Consider the following 15,587-nt stretch of genomic DNA (forward strand, 5'->3'; position numbering starts at 1 on the left):
GTTTCTCTGTTTTCCTCCCTGGCTACCTGTCCTTGCTTCCATGCTCTGTAGGCCTCCTTTTTGCTTTTGAGTGTGTCCAGGAGCTCCTTGTTCATCCATGCAGGCCTCCTGGCTTTTCTGCCTGACTTCACTGTTGGGATGCATCGCTCCTGACCCTCGAGGAGGTGATCCTTGAATATTAACCAGCTTCCTTGGGCCTCTCTCCCCACCACTGCTTTATCCCATAGTACCCTACCAAGCAGATCCCTCAAGAGGCCAGACTCTGCTCTCTTGAAGTCCAGACTGGCAAGCTTGCTGCGCACCCTCTTCGCTGCCTGAAGGATCTTGAACTCTACCATTTCATGATCACTGCAGCCATGGCTACCCTTGAGCTTGACATTCCCCAGCAGCCCCTCCTTGTTGGTAAGGACAAGGTCCAGCATAGCTCCTCTCCTTGTTGGCTCCTCTATCACTTGGAGAAGGAAGCTGACATCAATGCATTCCAAGAACTCCCTGGATTGCTTGTGCCTTGATGTGTTGTCCCTCCAATATATATCAGGGTGGGTTAAGCCTCCCATGAGGACCAGGCTTGTGAACGCAAGGCTGCTTCTTTCTGTCCATGGAGGGTCTCATCCGCTTGGCCATCCTGGTGAGGTGGCCTGTTATTTTTTCTTAAATGGTCTCAAGTCTAAAAAAATTGAATTTAAATTTACTTAGGAAAATATATCTTGCACCTTGTCTTTTCTCCCTGCAGAACTTCTGTCACAGTGGATAAAAATCTATGATTGATACAATCTTCTTTTCTACAGAAGGCAATAAAAATGAGATAATGCATCATTGCCATTAATGGCAAGGGAGTCTATTGCCCTGCTCTGAAAACGTATAATATGTTCTTTTGTTTTTATTTAGTTTTCATTTTTAATGCTATTCCTCTGAGCTATTTTCTGCAAACTGCTTGATTTCTTGTATTACCCAGATTTTCCCCGATGAAAGGCATTCAAGATTAGTTTCTATGCAAGAACACCTACAGTACCTCTCAAAAGGCTGATGCTTCAGTAAAGTAATTTGTTAATTTTAACAAAATCTTTGGAGGTAAATTGAATCTTTTATGTGACTGGGTTGTCACTTTGCAATTAATTATTGGTTGTATAATGCTCTATTTTAGAGTTTTCAGTTTGGGATGACTACGACTAAAGAAATCAGAATGTGTATGTGTGGAAGGAGAATAGTAGTGTCATATTCCTTTTTTTTTTAAGGATTAATTGTAACTACTCTTCTGTCAAAATTCTTATAACTAAGAGTACGAGAATACTGAGTACAGTTGTGTGAAATTTCCCACAGAAATTGCCTGACAGTGTCCAGTACCGCAATTTAACATCTCAGTCTCTTTCCCGTGAGGGTTACAAGTTGAAGATGTTCTTGGGTTTCTTAGATTTCTGATGCAATTGCCGGCTTGTACGCTCCCAGTTTAGCCAAAAGAGTATACAGCAGATAAGTGATTGAGTACTACAGCGGTAAAGCTGTAATTGTCTTTGCGCTTTTAGGAGTGACTGAATGAAAAGAAGAAGGTGCCAAATAAGGAGGAAAAGAGGGGGCTTTAGGATACCCTACCCTTTAAGTTGGGTAAGTGAATTGACTATTTTTAACTTGAGTTACTCCCCCTGACGTGGCAGTCTGCCTCCGCTCTCAAAAAATTTCTGCACTCAGCAGCTATGTCTGGCGGTATTAATGACCCTGTGAGTTTCCTGTAGATAGATACAAAAGCATACATGGGATAAGCAATATGCCAAATAGTCTGGCCTCTCGGCAAGCCATTTTCTTTCCTCTCTCCCTTCCTTCCTCCCTGCTGCAGTTTTGTTCACTTTTTTTCCAGCAGCCCACAGGCACGTGAATCCTTAGCAGAGAAATGATTTCACATATGGAAGGGAGACACAGGCCTGCTGCAACTTTCTCTGTACAGACACCCCATAGAGAATAGAGGAATGCGTATATGAGACAAGTTTTAAAGCAATTCTACAACTGAGTTCACCTAAACAATTATGTGAGGATTTAAACAGATGAAATTAAAGCTGATATGAAAGATGTTCATGTAACTAGTATATCATTCTGCTGATATCTAAGAAATCATAGTCCCTGCCTGAGAAATTTCTAAGAGTGAAATCAATAGGTTCCTCCAGCAAGCCCTTAAAAAGTGGGAAAGAAAATAGAATAGAATAGAATAGAATAGAATAGAATAGAATAGAATAGAATAGAATAGAATAGAATAGAATACGATAGGATACAATAGTTACAGTTGGCAGCACCTCCAGCCATCATCTGGTGTGACTGCCTGACAGGGTTGACCAAAAGTTAAAGCCTGTTATTAAGGACATTGTCCAAATGCCTCTGAAACTCTGCCAGGCTTGGGGCAATGACCACCTCTCTAGGAAGCCTGTTACAGTGTTTGACCACCCACTTGGTAAAGAAATGGTCCCTAATACCCAGTCTGAACCTCCCCTGGTGCAGCTTTGAACCATTCCCATGTGTCCTGTAGCTGGATCCCAGGTAGAAGAGCTCAGCACCTCCCTCTCCACTTCCCCTCCTCAGGGAACTGCAGAGAGCAATGAGGTAGCCCCTCAGTTTCCTTTCCTCCAAACTAGACGAGTTACCCAAAGTCCTCAGCCGCTCCTCATAGGACATGCCTTCCAGCCCTTGCAGCATCTTTGTTGCCTTCCTCTGGATGCATTCAAGTGGCTTCACATCCTTCTTAAATTGTGGGCCTCAGAACTGCATACAGAACAGCACACAAACTCCTTTGGTCTTTCTGGAGCTTTTGGAAGCTGCGTGTTTTGATGAATCAGACCAATAGTTGCTACCCTGTTTATTGTACAGTATTTCAGAGACAGACTTGGACCTTCAAGTAGGTGGAGGTCAGCCTCACCTGGGTGTGGGCTTACTCCCCCTTGCTGGAGGAAAGGAAAAATGTTAAGGGTCACAGGGCTAAGAATATTTCAAAGCTGCCAGAGATCAGTCAGGAGACCTGAGAGAAACTGGTTGTATTTTGTTAAACTTCAAAAGGCATATAGGAAAGAATTAGGCTCAGTGACTCTGGACTTTCAGGTTGAAGATGTAGGAATGAGACCAAAGTGAGCACGTGCGTCCAGGAAGGAAATCCTCTGCAGATGCCAGATAATGTCTCTGAATCACGAATGTGAAGCAGCTAGGAGGAAATTTGGACCTGATGTGTGCTGGGAGGTCAAGGTTCCCCAGAGGAAGAGTAATTGAGGAAACAGCACTCCGTTGTCTAAAATTTGCTGAGGTGTTAGCAGCAGGACCTGGAGCCAAACTCAGTAGGCCCTGTTTTAAAGTGATGCTGACGGCTCACTGAAATAAATATAGAGGCATTCATCATAGCCTTGGCTCAGCATCAACAGGAAAATAAAAATAAATAAATAATATATATATAAAAAATATATACATATATATATATAGCCAAACCTAAATTTAAACAAGGCTGACAAAGTGTGTCATCTCTCTGCTCCTCTTAGTGTCTCTCCTGCCCCAAGCATTTCCCAGCAAAGGACAGGCATGGAAACAGGAGCTCAACAGGAGCTGGCCGTGGGGTTAGGTTTGTGCAGGTTGTTTGTGCTTATCAGAGACCAACAGGAGTTCTATTTACTTTCAAAAATAATAATAATAAAAAAGGTAACGCATTAGTACTGCTTCATGATTCCAAGCAATTTCTTTGAAAGCAGTTTTATGATGTTTGGCTGTAGAGCTATATTTTTTAACCTTTAAAGCTTAGTTAGGTAATTATGCAAGAATTACCAGCAAAGGAGGAAGGAATAATTAGTTTTTCATCCTAAGGAATGCAGATGGTTGTCGTGGTTTTGGCTGGATCGGCTAATCAGAATGATAGATGCCCCCCTGCTCCTCTCCTCAGAGAGAAGAGGAAGAGATAAGGAGATTTATGAGTTTAGAAAAAGAACTAAACTACTTCAATGAAAATAATAATAAATAAGGAAATAGTAAATAACAATAGAATAATAAAAATTTAAAAATAGTATACAATATATACAAAAACGTATCCAGCTCCCAGGATGACGATCGCATCACCAGCAGACACAGGGACAGTCCCAGACTGGAGTCAGCGACAGACAGGAGCTGAATTCTGGAACTAGAGTTAGGAATGCTTGGATCGGGATCGAAGGCAGACGAACAGACAAGGTCCTCCTCGGACGTTGTCCATTGAAGAAAGAGAGTGAGCCCCTTGCCCCTTTGATCCCTCAGCTTTTATACTGAGCGTGATGCATATGGGATGGAATACCCTGTTGGTCAGTTTGGGGTCACCTGTCCCATCTGCTCCTCCCTGCAGGTGGGACCCCTCTGTGCTTCTCCGCTTCCGACCCTCTAACGGGGCAAGCAGCGACGTTAGCTGACCTTGGTTGTTATAGCAATAAGTATAAGCAAGAGCCTCTGTGCACACCATTCCTTGGTATAATCAGGTCTTATCACTCTCAGAGGGAACAGTGTCTGAACAATATGCTGCTAATTTCAGACTTCAGTCAGTTAGAAAAGGCCCAGCTAAAAAGTAAAATTACAAATCAGAAAATTAGTTCTGTTTTACCTCAAACCAGGACAATGGTGCTTCCAAGTTTAAAGATTTAAAAAAAAAAAAAAAAGAGGTAACAATTAATTCGATTTTTAAGGTATCTGTGTTTAGGGTAGTCCCCTTCTGATACTTGGCAGTTGATTCAAAGTGACGCATGCATTTTATCCCACACGCTGAATAGAAACTAAATTGCTTCCTTATTCCTTCTTGGTTGTTTCTATACACCATATTTCTCTAGCTTAATATTCTTAGACATTAGAGATACAGAAGAGGAGGGGGTGTTTTGCAGTGGCATATTAGTGGAAATCACAGGAAAGAAAAATAAGCTACATCCCGAAAAGAAAGGGTGGGGAGAAAGCAGCATATTTTGTTGCTTTAGGTCTCTATCCCAGAACTTTGGAGAGGATATCTTGCAGGTTGTCTAGTTGTATGCATATTTTCAGAACAAAGTCATCTCTACAAGATGTTGAAGCAATTTTTGGCACAAGGCCTGAAAGAATTATTCAGATGTCTTTGAACTTTTTGAACCTGTTCAGCAATTATTTGAGCCTTCAAGAAGGTTGGAAGACAAACAGATTCTTAGAATTTACAAATGTACTTCTAGAAAGGCACAGGAGTTTTCTTTTGCAGCCGGCATATCAGTATTTTAGCAATTATCTTATTTGTATTGCACTACTTTCTTCATAAGAACCGATAGGAAGTATGTTACTTTTTAAAAAGGCTTTGTTATCAAACACTGTTTTTCCCACTCACAGGTTACTACAAAGCATAGCACCTTTTATTCATGGGATAAGATTTCTGTCTACTAATTCTAAAATGTTTTTTTATCAGTAAGAATATTAACTCAACTTCTTTTTCAGTACTCTTGCCCTCTTTGCAGCAGTTAACATTGTTTGGCATTTCAATAATGCTTCAAGAGAAGTATACAGTTTTACTTTTGCAAATGGGTGCGGAATCAAATCAGAGCCTTTTATAAAATCCTGTTCTCTGCTGAGCAGAGCAGATCCCATTAAAGTTGGCGTGGATGAGCAGTCATTTATCCCTGGATGGAATTTGGCCCTTTGTGAGATGCCATTTGGAATTAATACCCAAATCTCTTAAACCACGAGGAACTAATCTTTAGGATTCCAAAAATTCTTTATGTGCAAGGCAGCCAATGATGAGTGTCAAAGAATTTTGCAATGATCCAAGTAAAAGTAGTGCCCAGGAGAAAATTAACAGAGTACCTGAAACTTAGTAAGGCGTGATTAAAAACACTGCTTACCTCCCTGTTTGGCTTAGAGAAATTTCTAAAGGTAATGCAACTTCTAGGGGTAAAGCAGGAAACAATATAGCGGTACATGTGAGAACCACATGTACACTCAATGTGTTCAGTGCAAAAATAAAACTGATTTGGGGAAATTAGTGCAACTAAGGTGCAAATTCCCAATGAGACACACACAGAGATCATGATAGTCATAAATTCAGAGTCTTATTTGACAGAAAACAAAATACAGGAGAATCAATCTAGATGCAAACATAGAGGGCTCTTGAAAATATTTGGTCGTAAAAAAACCCCAAGGTTTCCTATTACAGAACAAATAATCCTATCTTTAGTCAGTCCTTTGTTAATCTAACAGTTGAGGGGGGTCGTAGACGGCTGCTTCTCTTGGGAAAAAAACGGAGGTTCCAGAGAACCATACCTTGTAAATCCCACCCAGTGCATGATCATCAAGAGCTCCTTCAAGAGATAACAGCTCTTCCTAGCTTTCTCTAGGTACTGGGATTTCTCCACAGAGGAGACTGTATGATCACACATGGAAGCAGAACTGCATGAAGATGCCTTCCTCTCCAGTGCCCACTGTAGCTACTGTGACCCCTGAGATGGCCTGGGAGAGCGTCCAATTGATTCAGAAACGTATGAGATTCACCGCCGATCAAGCCCATCCGCTCTTCTTTCTTGCTAACAGCTCCTGGCCGACCACCCTTAGGCACGGCTGTATTGTCCCAAAACTCATGGGATCATTTACCCGGTGTGCAAGCCACAAAGTTGAGGTACTAGCAATTTATTAGCAGTTCTGCACAGAAAAAGGTGCTAGGGGTTATTTCCGCAAAGCTACCACACCCATCATTGAAACAGTCACTCATTTATGCATTGTAGATTAGCATAATTAACATATTCATTGTTTATCAACTTTTAATTGGTGCTCAGATAATTCCTTATCTTGAAGCTGATTGGTGTAAAATGTGCTTGTCTTCAATTAAAGGTACAGTGTCTTTAAGTTTTATTGTGCAGGCTCAGTGGGTGAGGGTCTTCAAGCAGAGGCAAATATCCTAACTTCTAGAGGAGTGGGTTTCATATTATAATTAGTCAAGTTCACCTTAAGGACACATCTCATTCGGTATAGCCAAGTTTCTTTGGCAATCAGCCCACTGAAGTTTCTGCTACCTGGTTTTAGATCAGTTTGTTCCTTCTATCCCATTGTCTTGTCAAGAATCATTTACCCAAATGATTTACAGAGTTACAGTCATAGAGGTTTCGGTACCAGCTGCACAAACCTCACTGTTTAATCCTTGTGCTTTCGGATCTGACCTTCTGCTTCAGCCAGCATGGCTGCGAGTTGCCTGGGCACAAGCTGGGAGCTCTGCCTTACAGCAGGATACAGACCCTGGGAGGGGATGCACGTGCACGTAGGAAGATCAGATTTGTATTGTCAGTCCTTGGTTTATTTCATCCTAATTGCTTGTTCATGCCAGGGTAGTGAGCGGATTTTTCAGAGAACTTGATTGCTGGGTACTAGAGGCAAGAACAAAACATGATTTCAGTCACTGAAGCCAAATGGAAATAAACAATTCTTCATTTTCTGTAGTAAAGTTTAGGCACTCTTGCATCATTTAGTATGGATGTCAATGAAGGGAAAATTTCAAGAAAGGTTATTCTATGAGCACCATTATTCTGTGAAAGGCAGTTACTAATAAAAATTGTAGGGTCAGATCACTTTTACTGACATACAGAGGATCTGTACAATAAAGCTCTGCACCCTAGTATAGGTCCTTCTTTCTGAGTAATTTGTCGTGTACACATCAATGCAAACAACGAAGTGCATGTGGTCCTAGGAAGATAAGTAGGTTCTATCAGGAACCTACCAGGTTCCTACCAGGACTTCCTGACCAGGAAGTCATTGCTGGTAAGAGACTCCTTGTGCCTTCTTACTTTCTGATGGCACACAAAGGAAGAATGTTTATAACTATGTTGCTGGCAATTTAAAAGGTAAGAACCTGCTAGTAACTTCTGCCCCAAACTCAAGTCCTACTTCTGTGTCTTTTCAATGCATGAACTAATTCTTAGTTGATAGTGAATTCTTGACCAGAAAGGTGTATGACCTACATACACCTCAATATTAACTTTTTCAGCCAACAAAAATTTAAATACCCTCATATATAATAGTAGATATTTATTGCAACACATTTTTTAAAGTACTTCTCTGCATGCACATGGTAACAGATGTACACAGGGGTTCAGTGACTGCTGAAATCTCGCGGTCATGATTTCAGAGGGAGAGTGCCAACGCAGGCTCTGCTCCTGTGCTTCTGGCAAGATTGCCTCTCACCTTGCTTCAGTGCAAATGTCTTCATTCCCCAGTGAGGACACCACCACACCGTGCCATTTAGAACCACAGCTCTGTGAATTAAAGGGTTTTCTGGAGTGCTGAGTTAGGCTTTGGTGTGCCAGACACAGTGCTCCCACACTCTCAAGTCCTCTGCTCACGGCGAGGTCTTCACCATCCAGACCCCTACATGCAGCTTGGCTGAGTGATGCAAAATGCAGAGTCTTCCGCATCATTCTTCCAACAGCCCTCACCCAGAGGGTTAGAATCTGCATGCAGTTTGAGGTTTTCATTAGAATATAGCTCTGCCTATTAATTACCACTATGAGCTGGGTGAAATGAAACAATACTTCATGTACTGGCAGAGCCTGCTGAGTAGATTCAGCATTTGAATTCCAAAGAATAATGCATAATAAAATAGTAAAATCTAGAAATATTTGTATCTGCATTGCTTTCAGGAAGTAAGAAGAAGCATGCCGAAATTAAATACTGCCATAGTAAAAAACCAAAACCAGAGGTTTTTTAAACTTGCAAAGCTGAAATTCTTCTACACTCACTTACAGTAACAGTGTGGTGTTCATAGATACCTAGAACTAGAAACTTAATAGACAAAAAAACATGCTGCAACTTCCTTCTGAAGCTTTGGTGAATCTTCTCTTTTGTTCTCAAAAGATTTTAATTTTTTTTAAATGGCTACTTGAGTGGTTGTATAGTTCTCTTGGCATCCATATTCCCTTCTGCCTCATAACTCAGGGCTACAAATAGCTGTGCTGTGAAAAGACACTGCTATGACAGTTTTTAAGACTGCAATGTTTTCCTCTGCTGAGCAAGACTGGGGAAAATTTGACAGATATACCCAAAGCAACACTTAAAAATGGAAGAGGTTATCACTATCATCTTGAGGAGTCTGAAGCAAGCCTTCCTTTTTCTGAATTTTCACAAGTATAGAAAACACATATTGAATTTCCATTAGAGAAAGGGTATGCTATAAGACAATATTACACAGCTAAGAAATTACCTTCGTTCTGGATTCTGCTAGCTGCAATTATGCTGCTGCAAGAAACCATAACTGGCAGAAGAATACTATCGCTGTTGTTGGATATACGTTTGTGAGTATATCTTGAAACGCTGTATTTATCTCCCTCAATATCCGATCAGAAATGCACAGTACTGCTCTGCACTACCATGTATGCTAAAATATAGGACTTAAGATGAAATATTGACTATTTCTGGTGTATTTTAAATATGTGATTATCTGAGTGTAAGGCAGTTTTAACATCACGATTTGCTGTCCTATGATTTACAATATTTTATTACACTTTTGCCTAATAACAAGTTTTAATAGTCAGTCAAACCAACTAACTCTCAGACCTACATTTTTCTGGCCTTGTAAGTGAAATTAACACAGATGGTGATTTTTTTGCATATTTTATTATAATGTTATTACAGCTTATAGCAGTAATTAAATTGAGATTGTATCAAAGCACTAGTCACACAAACACTAATAAAGCAAATCCTACAACTTTTCTGGGATAAGATTGTGATGTACCAATGCAACCTCTTTGTTACCCTGTTGGTCGGCAGGATCCTGCTTCAACTGAAGCAGAACTGGACTCTGGGGAAGAAAGAACTTACTATCAGATTTTATTTTCAGTGAATATCAAGTGTTGGATTTTTTTCTTTATAAAAAAATGCAAAATGCTTAGGAGGATGACTAGCCTTAATTGCCTTGAAATTGTCTTGTGGTTTACCCTGTCTTCCTTATGCCAGTACTCTCTATTAGAAATCCCTTGACATGTTGAGGTAATCACAGTGCCTAACTCTGAAACATAGTACAGTTTTTATAAGACTTCTTTATGAATAAGACTTTTAAAGAATAACTCTACAACCTAGACGCCAAACTTTAAAATCATAATTACTACCTTGCTAATTTATTTTAAAAATTAATAAGGCTTTCATACGCCTCTATGTCCTCAAGTGTATGGTGTGAAAACTGGTATTTCCAATGCCTGTAACACCCTTAGAACAAACACTGACACTCCTTATCTTCCCAGCCACATAAGAGGCTATTGGTATAAAACTAAATATAAGGGCACGTCTGCACCTGAAATCTGCGACATTATTATTATATTCACACTGTCATCCACAGCAACTACTGTAGGAGCAGACAGACTGTTCATATTCCAAGATTTCTGTGTCTTCCCTGGTCTCAAAAAGCACCCAATCATAACTGTGTTGTTAGGGAGTCTGGAGCTAAGTTTAGGGTGGGAGCAAGGAAATCCTAATACTGTGCATCAGTCTGAGTCACTCTTCTTGATCCATCCCATCACCACTGCACACGGGTTGTGGTATCTGGGCTTCCTTGTGTTTTTTCTGTGAGCTAGCACTGTTGTTCTTACGCTCAGGTGTTACGGAGGAGCCAGCCTGGTGAGACGGTGATTCATGGTGCCAGATGTAGTTAGATATTTCTCCCATGGCTTTTCCAGGTGTTTATTATCTTGAGGAAAGGAGCTCCGACTGTCTAGAGAGCAGCATATGTGAGAGACAAACAGGCTATTAAAATCCAGTTTTCTGAAATTCTGTGCTAAATTTGCTCCGAGATGTGGAGCGTATCAACTATATAAGTGCTCACCGTAGTGCAGAGAAACCGGGAGACTCACTATGCCTAGTATTACCTGTCAGATACTAGTTTAGATTTAGAGCAAGTGTTTAATTTTCTTTAAGGTGTTTAATTTTGCACTGATTCACATTTCCAACAACTTTTTTTCTCTATCTCTTAGGGGACAAGAATCTTTTAACTAAAACTTTGAGTTGTGATTAATCAGAGGGATTCATATAATTAGTCTTTGAAAAGAAAACACCACGGTTTTATAAAACTAATTGGCAAAGTCACAGAAGATGGCAACAATGGTGTATTCCCTAACCATGCCCTTACCAAGTGAATCAGAGCTGTTCTGGCACCAGCTACAGCAAAGCACTCTCATGTATCAGTAGGGTTAATACCTCTGTAATTTATCATTAAAAACTTTTTCTCTAAAACTTGTACTTCTGTGTAAGCATAAGGCATCTATGCTAAGGATTGTAATTCTTTGCAAGGAGATCCTGTATTTGTAACTGGTTTATAGCCTGTTCTGCAGAAATGCAATGTTTCTAGTTTTGCACAGTCGTTTTTAAAGTGAGCTTAATCAGATCTCCATGTGGAGCCATATAATTATCAGTTCCTGCTTCTCCTTTACCATCTGCAGTTTCTTTCTCTCTCCTTTGGAGTTCTGCAACCACCGTGAGAAGTGAATTCAACAACGACCAACAGTCGTATCACTACATCTCCCCTGTGGGTACCTCAGCGGTGTGGGCAGACTATTCCCTGGACGTTATCTCTGCCAAAATCAACCATCCACCCCCATGTGTGCATTCCTTTGAACATGCATCCCTGCATGGTTTAGGATCTGCTTAAGCACAGCAGACTGGAGAGCGGTGGTTGCAATAATGAGGAGTGCTGCAGTTCTTGCAGGGGTTCTTTTTTGCTTCTGTCTTTCCTGTGCTGCTTCTCCAGGCTGCGTTCCCTTCTCCTCCCCCTCCTCTCATCCGTCTCGCAGCCTGTTGTAGGCATGAGCATCCCAAATATGTTTATTCATCCTATTTTGCCTTCCCCTGGAGGAAGAGATCCCACAAAACACTAAATAAAGTTTTCTAAGAAAGTTTTCTTTATGAAAGAATCAGCAGAAATGAAAAACTGAGTTTCTGTTGTACCTTGAACAGTATTTTTTTTTAAAAAAGCGGAAATTAATTTTTTTTTGCATTTCATTTGTATGCAAGCAGCACTGATTGCTCTATTTCAATCCTGGTAAGACACAGTGTAAAAATAATATTTTAAAAGTAATTTTTAGGCAAGCCTTCCAAGTTATCCATGAGGGGACCTATTAAGAATAATTTAATCATATATGCGTTATTACTATACAGAGCAGGAATTAGAAACACATGGACCATGCAGCACTTACAGTTATCTAACTGGCATAATTTTTGCATTACTGAAGCCAAAAAACTGGGAGGAGTATTACTATTACCCCATCTGCTCATGTGAGGAGTCTCCAGATTTTGCTGTCTTTCTAAACAGCTGCAGGCAGCCCCCTGCTCCCTGCTCCTGCTGCAGCAACATCTCAAGGGAAAAATAAAATATTTTGTTTCTTAGCCGCTTTGCCCCCAGAAATGGTTTCTACTCAGCACCAGATAAGGAAGGAAATTAACATTTTGGTTGACTTGCCAGAATTACATACTGTAGTATTTATGATGTATATATGATAACACCAAAAAAAAAAATGGAATTCCCTGAAAGGCAGTTTTCTCAGCAGTGAGCTGTAAACTTAACTGGACTTCGGATGAGGCCCCGGTATGGTGTCACATAGGTACAAGTTTTTTTCATGCTCTGACATTATGAAAACACTGAGTGAAAATTCACTTGTTTAACATTGAATGTAGCTGACAGCAACAATAGCCCTGCTGCACATTGCAGGACTGTATTATTTTTCTGTAATTCTTGCTGTTACAGTAAAACATTTTTATTCATTTTTTGTTGTTTTAGTCTGCTTCTTGAAAGTACAGACTGCAGCCTTAACTCTGTTTGACTCTTCTTTAGCAGACATTCCCCAGGTGGAAACAAACAGACAAGGTTTTTTGCTGATAAATACTCAGATTAGGTAAAGTTAAAATATTTGTCTATTTTTTCATTAGAATAGTCATATTTGAATCCCTGATGTAATCCTCAGAGTACTTACAGAGCTGCAGAATGTATTCTTGTCCACTTTAAAAGTAAATAAATACAAACGATTACATATCTTAAAAAAAATTATCTATTCTAACAATACAAAGTTGGCAACAGTAAAAACGGCTCATTTACTAGGAATTACAGAATCTGTGTTAATCTCCCACAAACTTTTTCAGATTCTAAAAGTTTGTTCATTAAAATCAGTTTTAACTGAAAAATCATTTAAAACAAAGCAAACCTTTGCTGTTAAATGGTGCATGTTGGAAGGCTTTTCTTTAAAAATGTCTCAGTCAGTGAAATACCTTCCACACTTAAGAGGAGGCAAGTCAAAATGTAGCGTAGCCTGCTGTGTCTATAAGATGCGCACCTACCCAACATATACAATTTATGCTGACTGCAAAGGTACTAAATTGTAGCTGTGGTGGTTCTTGAAGCTGTGTTGAAGTACTTGTGATGTATTTCAGAGATCAGCTCTAAAAGCAGTAAAGTGTATCAGAGCCACAGTAAGGTGAAAATGTTTTGGGTTGATTTGCCAGCCACATGGATAAATATTCCTTTGTTTTGGCTGATTTTCTGACCTAGAGGCTGGCTCCCTTGGGCAGCAGTTTGGCGGCATTGGAGCATCAGTGACCAGTCCCTCAGGGCTGGCTGGCTGCCTTGTGTCTCTGAGCACAGACCCCTCTGGCTGATTCAACAACAGCACTTACAGGCTTTTCTATACAAAGGAAGTATATGACATATGCGCGTTATATCAGGCCCGAGTTGCCAAGAGCAAAGAGGAACAATGTTGGTATTCAGTTTCACAAGTAAAGACCTCGACATCAGCTGAGGCACAATCTGAAGGTCGATTCTTTTCTTATTTTCTTTTTCAGCCTAGTAGGGCACGATGAATTCAATCACACAAGCAGTAGCAAGAAATCTCAAACATAAGCAAACAGCAGACAAATCTGATGGCATGATTATTGAAGATTAACTTGCTTCAATATAGAAGCTAATCTTGCAATTGAAACCACACAAAGATGGTATTTTTAATAATGAGATTTTAATATATTCAACTATTATCTTTTTTAATGTATATAGGAAATGCTACATCAATATTTATTTTTTATTTAGATGGAAACAACAACCTAAAACCACAGACTGGTGGAAAGTATGGAATTGGCATGATAAACCTTTTGTTTTTCAGTGGGTGATTATAATAAGCAAACTAATCTGGCCAGCCCCTACTACTAACTACTACAAGATTTGTTTCCGTCTAATTTTTACAGTATTAGCCAACCTAGTCTGCTAAGTAAGCCCCATCTAATTTCACCTCATGTGGTAGCTAAATGTCATCTCATGGGAAGCTAAAATACAATAGTTTCAACAACAAAAAATTAAAGCTTGAGGCTTCTGAGGAGAAAGGAAGGCCTCCTTACAAATAGTTTGGATTTTAAATATATCCTTTTAATTTGGAAGGTGAAATGAAACACATAACTCTTTAGGAAAAAAACAAAACAAAACAAAAAATAACTTTGCTTCAGACACACTAACTGCAAAACAAATACGGGGTGGGGGGAGTGATAATAATAATAATGTATATTTTTATAATGAAATAAAAACTCGATTATTTAAAACCCAGCACCAAATTAAACCCTGGAAGCAGACAGAATCAAAGTCAGCACTAAACATCTGCAGAGGGCTCAGTTTGTACAACAAAAAAATGTCCCCAACTTTATTTGTCTCTTGTACTGCCTGTGAATACAGTTCCTTTCACTCTAGTGCCAGCTGCAGTGTAAAACTACCTTGGGCTATAATCCTATTTTGTTGACAATTTTATGTTGCAGCAGGTGCTATAGAGAATTTTTTTTCCCCAGCTGCTACCATTCATTTTAGACAGCTTTGCTATTTTTCCAAAAGTCTGGAAAAGAGCAAATTGTAATAACAGGCGGAGAAGGAAAAAGGAGAAACAGATAATGGTTTGAGTCAACAAAGGCACCATGTGGGAAAAAGCAGTATTTCCCTGCTATGGCTAAATTACCTTTAGCTATATACATCCCTGTGTCTGGAATACGTTTTATTTTCTTTGAGGGGATGTCACTTCACAGTGGAAATTTGCAAAAATTTTATTTAAGCTAACTGAGCTAAGAATTAATGTCCAGGAACTGAGAAGGGGCACCCAGCTCCCATGGGGGCAACCTCATGTCAGGTGGAAAACTACCAGGTTTCTGGAATCTCATCATGGCTCGTTCTAGAAGCAGCCTTGCTAAAAGACTTTGAGGAAATATAAGTAGGGGAAAATCTTAGTGTTTTCCTGCTGACAAGCCATCTCTAGAGGAATTTCTCAGAGAAGGACAGCTGGCTTTAGAATCGAAACTTTGAACTGTTGCCCATATTCCTCTTTCCAGCTTCTACTGTCTAACATCCAGCTGACAATGCCTAGTGGTCTTGATGTAAACCCACCTCCGCAAGATGCAGCCTGCTTAACCGCTTGTGAAGGGATAATGCCAATTTAAAAGCCATAAACCAGACCTTCAGCGGGTTCAGATCCGCACGGATGAATCTGGCTTTTTCATCCGTTGCGCTAGCAGAGCTCAGGGATTCATGTTTTCCCTGAAGAATTCACATTCAATTTGTAATTAAGCACAGGACACCTCATTCGCAATGAACCATTGCAAGCCAGAACATC

The sequence above is a fragment of the Rissa tridactyla genome, chromosome Z (genome assembly GCF_028500815.1).
Source record: "Rissa tridactyla isolate bRisTri1 chromosome Z, bRisTri1.patW.cur.20221130, whole genome shotgun sequence".
NCBI lineage: Eukaryota > Metazoa > Chordata > Aves > Charadriiformes > Laridae > Rissa > Rissa tridactyla.